This window comes from Ambystoma mexicanum, chromosome 13 (assembly GCF_040938575.1).
Source record: "Ambystoma mexicanum isolate Mex_15411 chromosome 13, UKY_AmexF1_1, whole genome shotgun sequence".
Taxonomy (NCBI): domain Eukaryota; kingdom Metazoa; phylum Chordata; class Amphibia; order Caudata; family Ambystomatidae; genus Ambystoma; species Ambystoma mexicanum.
In genome coordinates, this window is record NC_090938.1 from 190,539,992 (window position 1) to 190,555,851 (window position 15,860).

The 15,860-nt window shown below is 45.4% G+C and overlaps 1 protein-coding gene across 2 annotated transcripts in view; it reads right to left on the reverse strand.

Moving 5' to 3' along the window:
• PTPN7 (protein tyrosine phosphatase non-receptor type 7) overlaps window positions 1–10,598 on the reverse strand; it is a 460,997-nt gene extending 450,399 nt beyond the window's left edge. For both annotated transcript variants that reach the window (XM_069633589.1, XM_069633590.1), the window contains exon 1: window positions 10,437–10,598. The gene's annotated coding sequence lies outside the window, so the exon portion shown is untranslated. The remainder of the gene's footprint in view (window positions 1–10,436) is intronic.
• Window positions 10,599–15,860: the final 5,262 nt, after the last annotated feature.

The window sequence follows — 15,860 nt, forward strand, 5'->3', positions numbered from 1 at the left end:
TCTGTAATATGATCATCCTCAGCATACCAAGAACTTGTGTTTAGTAAATTATGGAACTCTGGTGACAATAGATCTTGTTCATTGAGACCTTTATTTACCTCGTCCCCTCTGCATGATGTCCCCAAACAATTGTGTTACTGGTAGTGGAATCAGCATTGCACCCAATTTCCTGGCAAGTATCAGTGACTCAATCTCTGAAATGGATATGGTGCTGGTCACCACCGCAGTGCCCGTAATGGACACCATTGCCCAAACCACATCATGGGCAAGGTCTGACAATATATCTGCTTTCCTATCCAAGCACAGCACAAACGTACCTCTCCTCCCGCCTAGGGTATTCATCACAAACTCAGGAACAATGGGGCATTAGAGGAAGCTTAGCTTTTGTTTTTTTGAAGGAGGGGCGTTCATAGATCTTATTTAAGGCCCTAACCACCTTCCTATCCGTGGATCCCTGACCGATGCCTCCTTCAGGGTCATTGAGGGGGTGGCCCATAAGGATATGATATGACAAGTCATTTATAAGGATGGCCGGAAGCGAGATAATCTCCAGGGGGGAAAGGCACAGAGGATCCCGCACCAGCTGGGGGATCAGATTTTGATTTGCAGCTGAGTTTGGAGATTCCGTTGGGCTCCTTCCATTCGCTTAGGCTTTTGGAGATACCTATTGAAATAAAAAGGGAGACCGTACTTGGTGCCCTCGCAAATTGTCAACTGAAGGATTCAGAGGGGGGCCCTAGTAACAATGATATGGCGAACCGCTCTTCTCCTAGGGAATTTTGGCCACGGATTGACTGTAGAGATATTTCCTTTTTGGTTCAAATAGTTATGCATTTTGGAGGAGCCATGAAGTAGGAAGAAGGGGGAGGATGCGGTGGTATGGGTCTTGTTTTTACTTCCCATACTCTACCTGGGTTTGACCTTGAATTCTTCCCACAGAGGTTCCCTTAAGGTGTCTATAAGCCTGACATCTGATGGGGAAAAGTCATTTCTCAGTTTCCGAGCTGGGACGATGGATATTAGGAAGTCAAAAATAGAAGAAGAAAGCTCAGTGAGGTTGTGTACTTTCTCAGCCTGTTTTCCTTGTGAGATCCTTTCTCGGACTGGTGCCTGCACAGTGAGCAAGTGAAACAAAGCATCCCTAAAGAACTGGAGGGCAGCTGGCACGTGCATGCCCCAGTCTGGGGACCTAGGTTTCCAGGAGCATGTGCTGTGTTGCCAGTATACAATCATTAGGCAGTACCATGCAAGGCGAATGGTTTCCGGTATTGCCTGACGGCCGGCTGGGCACAATGCCCCAGATCCCTAGTGTAGGCTTTCGACCGCCCCTGGACGAGGCTGACAATTGGTGCCCATGATAGATGCAGAGCAGTCGTTCCTTGGTCTATGATCCTTGGTATGACTGTCGTACACTCACTGGTTTAGTATTTCCACCAATGCATATTCAGAAGTCAGTGATTCTTCCACTTAATCTCCCTGGTTGTAGGAACAGAGAAAATTATTGGTCCTTTGCAGCCGAATGGCCCTTCAAATTCCAACCTTAGTTAGTGGGATATCAGGGACAAGTTCCTCCACTCAAACTCAAGCCTTCTGAAGACGATTCTTATGCAGTACAAAGCCAGCACTAGGGTATATTTTTAATAGAATGAGGCCTTCCTTCTAGAGAGTCTGTAGATATACTGTATGTAAAAAGTGGGGATGTAAAAACATAAAATCAGATTCTTTAAAACAATACACCTGTTGGAATGATTCATAAATGAGGTCTGGTTCAAGAAAGAGGGAGGTGGGAGAAAATGGACTACTGTTGATTCTGCAGCACCTGTTCAGTGTGTCAGGCAAGGGTTTCATGGATTGTGCCTGCTCTGTACCTTGACTATGTCTGACAAAAGCTAGACATGATGTAACTGTTCTTGCTGTCTTGCTGCCTATGCTGCACCTGGCGGAGTGCGTGAAGGGAGTTACATTAATGTTAATGTTTCACCAGGAATCTGTGTGATGGAAGCTTGAACTGATGCCAACTTTTGTAATATGTTGCAGGATTTGTATTGGATGTTCTGCCTCGTCCTTCTGTTGGGCACATGTTCTTCTTCATGGTATGCATCTTGGAGGCACTGAAGCCTATTGAGCATGGTATGCGGTATTGCATTTGATATTGCATAACCTGACCTGCTACAACTACGCATACGACACCCAGATCATATTCAAGATCCCTAAATCTCACAGACATCAACCATTGGATGACAGTTAATCACCTCCTCCTAAACACCGGAAAAACAGAAATCATGATCTGCGGGAAGACAGCTCTCTTTTCCCAACCCTACCCTTGGCCATGCTCCCTAGCTCTCCCCTCGCCACATCCAACGCAGTAAACAGCCTGGGATGCACCATGGATGCTGATCTGACACACTCACACCACATCAGCTCTGTGTCTAAATCCTGCTAGCTACACATCTGCATTCTCAGATGCATCTTCTCTCACCTCTCCTACCATCACAGGGTCACTGCAAGGATGCCATCGTCCTCTCCCACTTAGACTATGCCAATTCCTTCTACCTGGGCATCCCTGCATATCAATTCAGGAAGCTCCAACATGTCCAAAACACTGTGTCTAACTCCTCCTGGCCCTTGCCCTCAGAGATCACATCTCACCCACCCTTTGTGTCCTCCACTGGCTCCCTCTCAGGCAACAGGCCACTTTCAAAGCCATGTGCATCACCCACCGTGCCCTCCACAAGACAGACCCAGAATACCTTTAACAGAAACGCGTCTATTACCAACCCAGCAGAAATCTGTGAGCAGGCCCTGCACTCCTTCTTGTGATCCCTTCCTTCAATTTGACAAGAATAGGGGGATCCTTCTTCTCCTTCCAATCCCCCTCAATCTGGAACTCAATTCCCCTTAGCGTCTGACGCATAGAGGATCACCATGCCTTCCAGAGAGCCCTCAAGTCATGGTTAGTCTCCCCTGCATCAAGCTTTCAGGCCACAGGACAGCATCCACACCATATCTAGGAAACCAAGAAACCAGCCAGAACGCACAGGTTCATATCACACTCCATGCTTATGGACGATAGCCAAAGGCAAGGCCACCCACCCGCAAGCCTCTGCTATCATACACCATTTTTAATAGCAGAACACCTCTAGTTGGACCCATTATGAGTCTCCTGCACTCGCATACGATCCAGACGACCTCACAGCACCCATACACTTGCCAGCTCGATATGGGTAGCTAGAAGGGACTTGGCCACCCCTACCCACCTTGGTTATGGCTAAAATGTGCACACAGAGTCTAAACTCCTCTGACGTATTTCCCATACCTTGTTCTTCGGTCAACCTGAGGGTGTTCACCTACAGCGCTTTGTGAACATACCAATGGGAAAAGGCGCTATAAAATGGCAATTACATGACATTACTTTGTGATATTGAAGGTGTCTAGGATGTCGCATTGGGAGAGAGTGTGTGTGTGTGTGTGTGTGTGCTATGCGTGCAAATGTGTGTGCGTGTGTATAATGTGGTCTGAAGATGAGAGATGATGATTGAACTATACTGTGATTATTTGAACAGTGAAACCAGTTCTCTTTGTGAGGGAATGTGTACTAATGCTGGGAGGGAAAGCTGGTTTTGCAGAAATCGGGGAGTGTGCGCCCCATCTTTGGGGCAGTGCTGGCTCAGCCTGCTGCATTCAGGGCACCGGAAGGCTGGCCCATGGTACCATGCCCAACAGTAGTTCAGCCGAAGTTAATTCAGAAACCAAAAAACAGAGGTGAGCGGGCTTAGTTACCAATGTTACCAATATTAATGATTACATTTATATGCACAGTTGGTCTGGTGTGGGGTGCACAATCCCTCAAAAAAACGCCTCTGATGTGTTCTATGCTCACGTCGAAGTTAGCGGGAACCAATGGGCACTAAAATCAGCCACCGTTTTTTGTTGTTCTTTTATTAGTTCATCAACTTCTTTTTACAACCGTTTTCACAATTACAGAATCGTTCTTTTTGGAGTGAAAGCAAAGATCTTCAATTTACAGTCTGATTCATGGAATTATGTGCGTGAAAAATGCAGAGTTGCGCGCCTTTCTGCCCGAAAATCCCTGTTTGAAGTATGGGGATTTTCGGGCAGAAAGGTGCGCAAATCTGCGTTTTTCACGCAAATAATTCCATGAATCAGGCAGTTAGTTTGTAGGATGTTTTCAACAAATCCCTTTGCGTGTACATGTGTAAGAAAGCAGCAAGTGTGGTTTCCCAGCTCGTGTGTGGGCGTGGGCAGGGCTGAAGTGAGAGCGTGCGCGGGCGTGGACAGGGCTGAAGTGAGAGCGTGCGCGGGCGTGGACAGGGCTGAAGTGAGAGCGTGCGCTTTTTAAAGACGCGCAGTTTCTGAAGTTTGCTGTCCGAGTGGGGAAACGCATAGTCGTCATATTTTGCACTTAGTTTGTTTTTCTTTAAAGCACAGTCATAACATGTATGTTAAAAAGAAACAGCATATTCCGTTCCATGTCTGGTTTTTGGTTGAATGGATGCCTCTTTTAAACGTTTTGCTGACTCGTTCACTAAAACGTAACGACTCCTGGACTGCTTTGGGCGTTAGCATCTCCCGGAGTCTTTACAGAGGGGTTAATTAATTGTACTGTGCTACATAAAAATGCATGCCTCTTCCACTTCGATTTGAACTTAATTAATGGAAACACAGAATCCATTGAATCCGTAGTTTCCTTTACACTTGAACCAGTAATCTGTTAAAGAGTGTGGGAACTACTCTACAACTAAATGAAATGTTATAGCAGGGGAGCTGCCCACCCCCCCACACACCCCGCCCCCCCCCCACTCATTTCTGGGATTTCTAGAATGTAGACGCAGAAAGCGGCCCAAAGCCCTCTTAGCAGTTGCATGTGAATGAAAGCTGTTGCCTGAAAAGAACAAAGTTAAAACAATGCAATGCAGGGAGACGCCATTTGATTGCCTATCACCCCACTTGGCCATATACCCACATGCCCCCGACTCCTTAACGCAGTGTGTTGCTCTTCCCCTAATCCTGACCGATGCCAGAATCACAGTTTCACTACTTTTCTTTCAAATGACACGTTTATCACTGGTTGAGTGGCTCTCCAGATGTTTTGGACTACGATTCCCGTGACCCCTCACCATTCACTCTGCTTGCCAAGGCTGATGGGAGTTATATTCCAAAGAACTGGAGGTTGCCAAGGTATCTGCAGAATGATCGAATGCCAAAATCCCCACTGCAAATTGACCGATTTTTTGGGTGGAATTTGTTAGGTATTTCTGTACGTTTTTTTTTTTTTTTTTAAATAGATGGGGTGAAGTAAGGGTGTAGGTTAGGGTAGCGAGAAGTGGGGAGGGTGCAGGGGTCTACGTAATATTTTTTAAAAAATCAACCAAAATAAATTCGGTCATTTTGCAGTAGGTATTTTATTTTCGATCATTTCACGGTAATCCGAGTGCCAATCCTTGCAGGCCCGTATTATAACGCGCACAACTCTTTTCCGCACCTGTTTCATATGCTATACATGTTATGTTGCGGATGAAGTACCCCCCGCACCCCCAGGGTACTAAATACCCTTGGTTGCGCAATGTGCGGGAGTAAAATCCATCCTTGTATTAACATGCGATTTTGTGTCTATGCACTGTGTATCCTCAATGTCCAGAAGTTACCAAACACAGCATTGAAACTTAGAGGTCTCAAGCGACAACCTGCAACAGTTCTTGGCTTCACCCCTCCCCCCTCCACCCCCTCCCACCTCCCGAGTACCCTGTGCTAATAAATTCATACATTTGACAATCCTTCCAATTGGGATACTCTCCTTGTTTTCTGTCTTTAATAAAAAATAAGGATATCAATGATATCAGGCTTTTATATAGTGCTTCATGTTGGGTGTCTCACTCTTCTAGGTGCTATAGGTAAACCTGTCAGTGCAATGGTCCTCAAGGTATCGATCTCGCAAAGATGAAGACCCGAGCATGCCTGCACGGAGTCAAACTTGCAAAATACAGGCGGGCCCCCCTGTCAGAGGGCAGTGCTTAACGTTTGAGCTATTCGTCCTTTAAGAGGTGGGCTTTCCTCTCTTTGCCTTAGGAAGCATTCCTTTCCGGAGAGGCAGGTGAAGGGATGCTACGGAATGCTCCTCGCTGGCGCCTCACAGAGGATGCTCGCTGGGGTTGGGTGCACATTTCTGAAACATGTGTGAAAACTTGTTCGCTGCAGGTAAACCCATATTTCAAAATACCATGCCCAGGGCCATTTTCCAGGTGTGTAGGTTGTAATCGTCCTCTGGAATTCACTCAGTTCCGTAAAAGGACCATCTATGTGAATTGCAAAATACCATGCATTCATAGAGACATCGGGCAGCAGTGCTGAAAATGCGCACTGGTTCAAGTGCAGCTAGCACTAGTGCAACAAATTCCCAGTGCAAAAAACATTGCTTTCAATCCATGTTTGCGTTAGGGAAAGGACTGTGGCCTAATTCACAGACGTTTAGCGTGAAGCAAAGTGACATTGCACTCCAAAAATATACTTTGCACCAGGTCTAATTCACAGAGTGGAGCAAAGTGACTTTGCACTGCAAAAGTACTCTTTGCACCGCGCTAAATGGGCCTACTTCACACAAAAAAGCAGGGCCTAATTCATGGAACTTTTAGTATAGTGCAAAGTGACTTTGCATAGTGCAAAATGACTGCACTGCCAACAAACACCCGATTCACAGAGTGGTGAAAAGTGTATTTTTGCCGTGCAAATTGAGTGCACCTGCAATATGCTAAATGTTCCTTGAATTAGGCCCAAATTTCGCTAGTAGCAAAGTCACTTTGCTCCGCTCTGTGAATTAGGCCCCGTGCAAAGTGTCTTTTTGCAGTGACGAGTCACTTTGCTCCACGCTAAACGTTTTGTGAATTAGGCCCTATGTGTAAGGCAATAATTGCCCAGGTGCAAACATGCATTGAATTTTTTTTTCTTTTCACCGGGAGAATGTTTGCCCTGGTGCTATTTGCACCTGCGCGCGTGCAAGATTCCCGTAACACCGCCCGTATGTCTCTGAGGAGTCTCTCAGACCTCCAAGGGGGTGTTCCCCCCATCCCTTATCATACACTTTGCAAAAGCCAAACGTGTGTTCGCTTATTTGGAGATGCAGGTATACAAATATTTGCTCACACATTTCTTACCACATAGGCGAAAAAGGAGTGTGGTGTAATGCTGAGGCCCAATTATGCTAACACAACTACACACACACACATCTTAGAGTCCAAAATCTTCACTTAGTGACTCAATTATTACCACCACCCTCTTAATGTGCCCAATTATGTAGCATCTGAATTCATGATTGCCCCACAATGCACACATGATATCGTGCATCCGGCACAGAAGCCCACACGGTTTGGGGCTATTTGACCTAAAACATTTGACCTAATCACATTTGATCACATTTATTTGACCTTCTGTTTTGATCTAAAATGCGGAGGGAGAGCCCTGCAACTCCCCCACTTCCCCTCAACCTAATCTACACCCTTAACCTATATATATACAATATATATATATCTATGATTAAATTTCACCTAAAAAAAAGGTCAAACAATTTGATCAAATGTTTAAGGTCAAATGTTTAAATGTTTTAGGTCAATTATCTTAATATCCTCCCACACAGGTCAATAATGAGCAGAAGCTACAGGGTCCATCGAAATGCCCCCCATTCCTAAGCACATGGGGTTATCATTATCCTTAGGTCCTTAAAACCACTGCTCTGCTCAGTTAAAATAAGACTGAAACTCCCACAATGGTTTAGTGTGTCAACTGAAATTCCAGGACTGAAAACAGGGTGTCATTGTGATCTGGGGGTTAAAGCTGGTGTTGCAATAAGGCACGAGGTTATTTTATTGTTTTAATTAAAACATCAAAGGTGTCTCCAAAATGATCTAGACGTAAGCGGAACACCCTGGTCCAGGCCCACCACCACTCCCTGCTCTCCCATTGTGAAGCTGCACTTACACCAACAGGAACAAAGCGCCCCAAAAGGCTTTGTAATTTGAAAAATGAGCTATGTGTGCATTTGCGGAAGCGGGGATCGGCCATCTTGTTGAGCTCCCAGTACTTCGAATGTCGGTATGCAGACTTCCACAGGCCACCGTAGAACCTCCACAGGGTCGCGACCTTTCACCCCAGAGACTTGGCTGCCAATTATGATGAAACAGCCGTTTTGGCAAACTTGACCTGGCGCATTCCTGACCCTACCTGTTTGAACTCGCCCCAGATAAAAAAAAAAAAATAAAAAAAAAAGATTTATGGCCGTCCTAATTGTGGTTCCAAAATCATCTACCATGACCCGGTAGCCTTTTTCTTTCTTCTGCTGAAGCCTACATGGCTTGCCCTGGTGCGTTTTATGCGGCTGCGCGGCGGGTCTGTGCTGAACCAGCGTCCTTAGCTTTTTACTGCTGTCTGGGAGACTGTGACTACCTTCCATGCTGACTGCCAATGGAACTTTGTTTCAGGTCTGCGAAAACAACACGAGATTGGGGGATAGGGGGAGGGGGGTCTGGACAGCGTTTGCTGCCGAGCGGGTGGGGGGGGGGACATCATCCTTTAAATAATAGCAATAATAAATAAATAATGTAACCCCAACTGTACTGTACGTTTTAAGTATATTATAAATCGCTAGCAAGTTTGTACCCAATAAACCCCTAGGCTTCAAACTGATAGCTTAACACAGGCACAGAACTCCAGGGAGGTTTACTATATCCCTACAAGCAATCTAATGAGGTCCATTACTCTAAATAATACCAATGTAAACAAAAGATGCATTCTCCCTTAGACTCGGCCAATAGACGCCCTGGACTTAAGAACTATCTGCAGTGTTCAGAAGCATATTTTTTCAATTCTATAAAGTCTGTTTGTGAGTTTGTGGAAAGGTGGGACCAACAGGCATGTATCTGTGTGCCATTGGGCATCAGACAGTTTTCACTGGCACCAGAGCTTGATGCCTACTGTATGTTAATGGCACACTCGGCATTATGAACACATGTACAGCAAGTCGCGTGTGTGTGTGTGTGTGTGTGTGTGTGTGGCCCGTGGCACCACCGCTTTTGATGCTCCTAGGGCACTGCACATCAGGTGTGGCGGTCACCCAATGCACCGGAAAAGAGTTATAAAACAGGAAGCAACATAAGAAGTGGGCAAGATAAAGTCCACTCCGGTCCAATTTTGAACCTGGGTTGAACCCACCTTTCTAAAAATGTTAAGAGCTGTGGATTGTTGCAGATAAGCAACAGGATGTACAGGAAGTTGAAGCGAGTTGCCCAGGGTCACACAATTTGGTGCAGTGAGAAATCCAGAATGATTCCAGAGTAGGTAATTCAGACACTGTGTGGCTTTGGTGTCACGGGTCATAATGGTCTCTACCAATACACAATGAGATACACCATGAGAGGCGGAGCCGGGATTGTCTAACGCGTGGGGCCCGAAGCTAATGCAGTTGGGCCCTCAAGAGTGGTATTTACATCTGTAATCGCCTTCACAGCGCGGCAGAGTGGGCATTTGCAGATGTTGGGTGGGCCTGGCCCGCTCAAGCCCTACCCTGACTCGCCTCAGTTAAGGCCGCATGATGAAACTTAGCGGCCGCTTTGGTTTTTTAAGCGTTGGGTTGCATCCTAGGCAAGCACGACAATGACTGCCTGGATCAGCCCGCCTCAAATAGACGCCATTCCTAACAGAAATTCTTCACTCAAGTTTAAGCCTAAACAGTCCTCTCTCTATGCATCCATCCTGTTTTAATTAGTCGATGTACCCTCTGGAACCCCAAATCTCCCACTTGGAAGTCCTTAACCTGGAAGCCTGCAGCTCCAGTATGGAAAGGTGAAAGTTCAACCTGCCTGCTTGTGCCACAGGGACACATGGCAGATTGTGTAGTCTCCTCTCGTGCGCAGTAATAAAGGAACATGGCGCCGGGTGTACAGCAGACTATAAGCCCTTCAAATGTATATTGAAGTATGTCAGGCCAGACACAAGGGGAAAGGGCATTCCAATCGAGGAAACCTTTTTTTTGTTTTTTTTTTATCGCAATAACAATAAAGCAACAGTTCAGAATGCTTTTCCTAACCTGAATATTGCAAAAGAAAAACAGGCCAAACTTCACTAGCATCTGCCACACGGAATGTGGCACACATATGAACATGCGTCTAGCGATTGTATTCACGAGTTTCTTTCTATTAGCTGGCAAGTTCAGTGGGACATGCACAGAGGTGTACAGTTGTTTCCTGCCCCGAGGTGCAACTGACACTGCCCCAGCCCTCCCGGCCTTTCAGAGGCTCTGGCCTGTCGGGACTTCTATTTTCCTACAGACAAGTTCACCTCTTGCACAAGAATTCACAGAAGCACAAACGGACAGACATATGCGACCTCTGAACCCACCACACTCGAAACCCCAGCCTCACCCCACTCACCTGCTACTCCCGAGGGACTCCTGCCAGCTGCGCTTTCTCACAATATGAGATACCAACTTCTTCCCATCAGGCAAAGTTGGACTGTTGCCCCAGCGCCGTGTGCTCCGACTGATGCTAAAACTGCGCCTATCAAGTGGACTTTGCTGGCTGTGCAGCTTCCTCTGGGTGTGTGTGTTCCTCTCGCCCCCCTCTTCCTCCCTCCCTTCTGACGCCCACGCGCACATACCGGCCCACACACTCCTAGACTCCAGCTCCGCCTGCCCCCTGGAAAGCAAAGCAGAAGCACACAAAAAAGGCGAACTGAGTCAGAAGAATGTTTGCCATTAGCTATCACCTAGCAGCACCTTCACCTGCCAGCAGAGCCCCCCCTCCCCTCCGCCCCCTCCTCCTATCTCTGTCTTCAGCCTTCACATCCTGGACCCGGCGTAATAGAAACACCCATCCATTCTCACTCTGTTTGAAGTTCAGTGCTTGCCGGCTTCCAAACAGCCCAGCAGGCCAAGTTCAAACGGAGCGAGTGTTTGGTGAATTGCGAGGCAATATCAGGGCTTAATTTGTGGGGGTGTTTCTTATTTCTGGGCCCCAGCACTTATTTTCTCAGACTCTGCCTGATTATAATCTGGTGTTTTGGAAACTTTATTATTTTAAATCTCATTCTGTAGTTGTCACACAACAAGCAAGAATAATGTGAACTGAGCACAGTCTCTTGATCCTGGGCCGGCTCATTGTTATTCATGAATATCTTGAAGGGCCGGCTCATTATTATTCATGAATATGTTGACCCAGGTGGGCAGCAGAGTGCTAGTTATCTATTTCCATGGATAACAATGAGTGGGCAACCATGCTGGGTGTCTGTGCCGACACACTGCTCCGGTCAATCCTAGAAAAAGAATTGGTGTAGCACAGCTACGGGAATAACCAATAACACTACCACACTGGTGAGACTTGACAAGAGGACAGTCGCTAACCAGCAGCTCCCAGAAAGCGGCAAACCCAGGGAAAAGCCCACTCCCTAAGGGCAGTGTCTGTCATTAGTGCCAACCTATTCAAAAAGATTTTGTTGCAGTGTTTGGCAGGCAAATGCATCAGTTCAGGAATTATGTTTCCTGCATTTTTCAATCAATTTCCCACAAGAGGAAAGTGAGTTTGCTTATTTTTTTCTGCCAATGGATGGTCAACTTCTTCCACTTGCCACCTACAGAAGCCAAGCAAAATGTTAACAATGACGATGTGTATATTGAAGCACTCAAGCATGTGCCTTAAAATAGTATGGTATGTTATTTTATGTCAATTGGTATATGAGCATTGCACATCTACAATGGCAGTGTAGAGGGATGGGGAAAGTACGGATACCTGTTGCTTTTGCTGTAATAAACCGCAGTATGAATTTGCCGTCCGACTGGGTCTACGTTCCTTTTGCGGGAAGGTGTTGGGCCTTGCAAGAGTCTGCAAACTCCTAGTGGCCCTCTGACCTACCTGGGAGTTTGCCCCAACAGTAGTGCAACCATCACCCACAATAGGCAGTGGGAGTTGCAGCTTTAACCCCGAACATGCTGACACGGTGGGGCGCAGCTGGGGCTGGTGGCAGTAGTTGTCTGCCCTCCCCGATGTGTCCCAGGCGTGCTAGAAAATATTTGGGCTCTGGCACTTATATTTTTGCAAATTAAGCATTGCAAGAAATATTTACCCCAACGTGTGCATCAAGCTGGCAGTGTAATTCTGATGTGCCCTTCATTGGAAGAAATTCTACAAGGGTAATATGTCTGTCGCAGAATTTTGCAAAGCAGTGTTGTGGACGGTACAACGTCCTTTCATCGACAGTCATTATTTCAATGGGTTTTGTAAAGTTACATTTTTTTAACGAAAAAACTCATCAAAATATATAGGTGGGGTTGGGAAAGTGTATATACGGGGTGGGGGTCGGGTATAGTCAAAAAACAATAGGGCATGGAGACTTGGGGGAAAACCCGAAAAAAGAAAATAAAAATCCAATTTCAATGAATTTTTTGTTAAAAAATATTTGTAAAAGAAACCCATCGAAATAACGACTGTCGATGAAATGACACAGAACCGATGTGGACGGAAGTGTAGAGTTTACCAAAGCTTCCGAACAAAGTTAACACATCTTCTCACAAAGTAGAGGCTTTACAAAGATAAACATTATGGACAAGAGGACTACGAGTAAATTAGAAAATGTCTTAAGAAGTAGACACTGGGGTCTTTTACTCAATCCGAACCGATGGAATTTTGTAAAACGTTTTATTTACCATCAAAATGTAGATTATGAGTTTGCGTAAGACAATATAGATGTGGGTGGTGTGGGGGGGGGGCAGCTACGGGAAGTGTGGGTGGGTGCTGGTGGTCCCTCCCCACATTCTGCGGTGAAACATTTGGTAAAATAAATACAATTAAAGAAAACTTGAACAGTGACATTCGAGCAACACACCTAAATCAGCTGAAGGATAGGATATCCGGGTTTGGGTCAATCACACTTATTGAAATGGAACTGACTTGGCTCCATCCATCCAGGGGTGGTCTGGCCCATAGGGAACTCTGGAGATTTCCCGGTGGGCCTCTGCACCCTGGGCCTCTTTTGTGTGGTATTTCCAAATTTTCTCATAGGAAAAGCATTGGGCTTGTTCAAAATGTGTCATATGGGGCCACTTTGAACATTATTTCCAGGGCCTCTTTTGGTCACCAGTAATTCTTTCCAGGGCCTCTTTTAGTTCCCAGTCCACCCCTGCATCCATCTGGCTTTTCTGATACGTATACTTTGAGGTTGACCTCAACATTCCCGATGGATCAGTCCACCTCATATAAAACGCTATGTCTGATTTAAAAAAAAATAGATTAAGGCCCCTGGGCGAGTTGCAATTTATAAGCAATACATAATAACAACAATTCATTGCAGCATTTACATTGACTCATGCTTTGCTGTGGGAATTTTGGTTTTGGAAGCCTGCAAATGCCCCATAAAGTCGGTAAATCTTGTTCCCATTACTGACAAGTTGTGACATGACTATTGACCTTTAATAAGAAAATGACACCACTACTACATTGCTATCACTTTCTGCCACGCCAGTTGTGACATCAGAGTGCCTGCCGCCGGAGCCAGCAAAGAGGTGAATGGCAGCTGTCACTGCATCACTTCATTGAAGCCGCGACAAGCTATTCAAATCACTTTCTTGTAAAGTAGCTTTCTGCGACACTCTGAAAGCATTCATTTATAAGGAACTGTGCATGACTATGTTTGTGTTGTGCACGGCTTGTGTCCAACACATGGGAGCGAGAATAAATCTGGACATTACTACTTATTTTAAGAAGAAAACACATTGTTGTATCCATTTGATTAAACTGCTCAGATTGTTTTTCTTAAACACATTAGAAGGTGAATATGTTTTTTAAAAATCCATTCCGATTCTTCACTTATTATATTATCAACTGGACTATGCCTTACATTAGCTATGTACAGGGGCAGGTACTGGAGCAGATGACAGTGTGTAACCATGCATTAAAAAGAATAAAATACCCCCCCCTCCCCCATGTAACATTAAAAAGATACTGAAAGTCATCTTGGAGTTTAGTGACTATATAAAGCAACTAGGCCTCTCGGCCACGTTCATGTACTTAGCCAAGGCACTCCTCGGTCACGTGCAATACCCTTGTAACTGAGTGTTGGAGGTGCTTTGTCCCATACATTATGCCAATATCTACAGAAAGTGATCTTTGGAATGTAACATTGTTAACATTTAAAAAGGCACACTTTAAAATACTGGTAACATTATATAATTCAACTTTTATAATTCCTTTATTTTTTCTAAAAATGTCCTTCTTGGAAATGCTGACACTCAGATTTAAGACTACTGAACAATTTCTATTACGAACAATGTAAGGAAGCCCACCGAAGGACACATAGTGGAAGAGAGAGAGAGAGAGAGAGAGAGAGAGAGAGAGAGAGAGAGACAGAGACAGAGAGACAGAGAGAGAGAGAGAGGGAGGGAAAGAGAGCAAGAGAGAGAGAAAAAGAGCTTGCAAGAAATAAAAAGTGAGCGAGAGAGAAAGAGAGTGCGAGAGAGCATGAGAGAGAGAAAAAGAGAGCGAGAAAGAGAATGAGTGAGAGATACACCCAAAGAGCATACAGCAAGATGGTGTGTGAGGGAGAGATGGAGAGAGAGAGACCCATACGCGGAGGGATGGGGAGAGAGCGAGAGAGAGACAGAAAGAGAGACACATGCAGAGAGAGTGAGAGAGGGGATAGATTGCGGGAGGGAAAGAAAGAGAAAGAAAAACTGACTGAGGGGGGAGCATCGGGCAAGGCAAAACCACAGCCTACTGACAGAGGTAGGGCCTCTTACTGCACTGCAAGGACTCAGAGAGGCAAGACCAGACGGTCACAAGAGGATGTAGAGTGTGAGACGGCCATCATCGGCAAAGCGAGAGCAAGTGGGTGGCAGAAGGCACGGACAGTGAGAGAGAATAGTGAGAGGACACACGATAACCAACTCTCGCCCACAGACATAACAGGTGGATAGCAGTATATTAAATACATTTAATACAAATACACATATAAGCACACAACTAGATCCCTAAAATAGTGCCTCCTCCAACTCAAAAGAATCTATTTCTCCAATGCCACCCACAGTTGGCACCACCTGCTTCCACTGGAGAACGCATCAAGCCAATTAGATTGTGTGGAATCTAAGCTCTAAATGCTGGTGTAACCTGGAGATTCCAAAACACATGCTTGGCAGAGTATTTCTCCTGGCAGTGAATGTACCCACAGGTTTTTTAAATGTCTTTTTGTTGGCAGTAGTTTTTCTCTGTGTTTTTTGGTTGTTGTGAGATTTCACTGTTTCTAGGGAGTAAAAGTTCTCTTTAAGGTTGGTAATGGTGTTTGCCTGTTTTTAGATGTAAACGTGTCTGTACCGCTAATTATCTGTTGAGCCGGTTATGATTTTTGACTGATTTTAGGGACTTAAAGTGGATGTTCCGCCACTTATCTGTGGGGCTGTTTGACCGCTGCTTGTTTTTAGGGAGTAAATGTGGCTGGTCCATCGCTTATCTGTAAGGCTAGTTATGACCTTAAAGAAGTAGTGTACATAAATGAGATATATTTACATATAATGATTCTAAATTAATGCACAGTGTTCCTCATTAATATTAACGAGGGATAGCCGGAAAACCCATCAGGATTCCTGCCCACCAGGCCTGGAGTTGGACAACTCTGAAAAAGAGGAAAGAGTCCAGGGCTGATAGCCTATCAAGGTCATGGAACTCAGAGGTGATCTACACCCATCCTTTTTATGTACAGCATGGGGTGTCATTTACTACCAGGCTTCTTGCTTAATCTACTGTTATGTAATGTTATTTTATGATATGTTGATTAATACCATGGACCGCTTCCATTTTTATGGTGTCCACGTG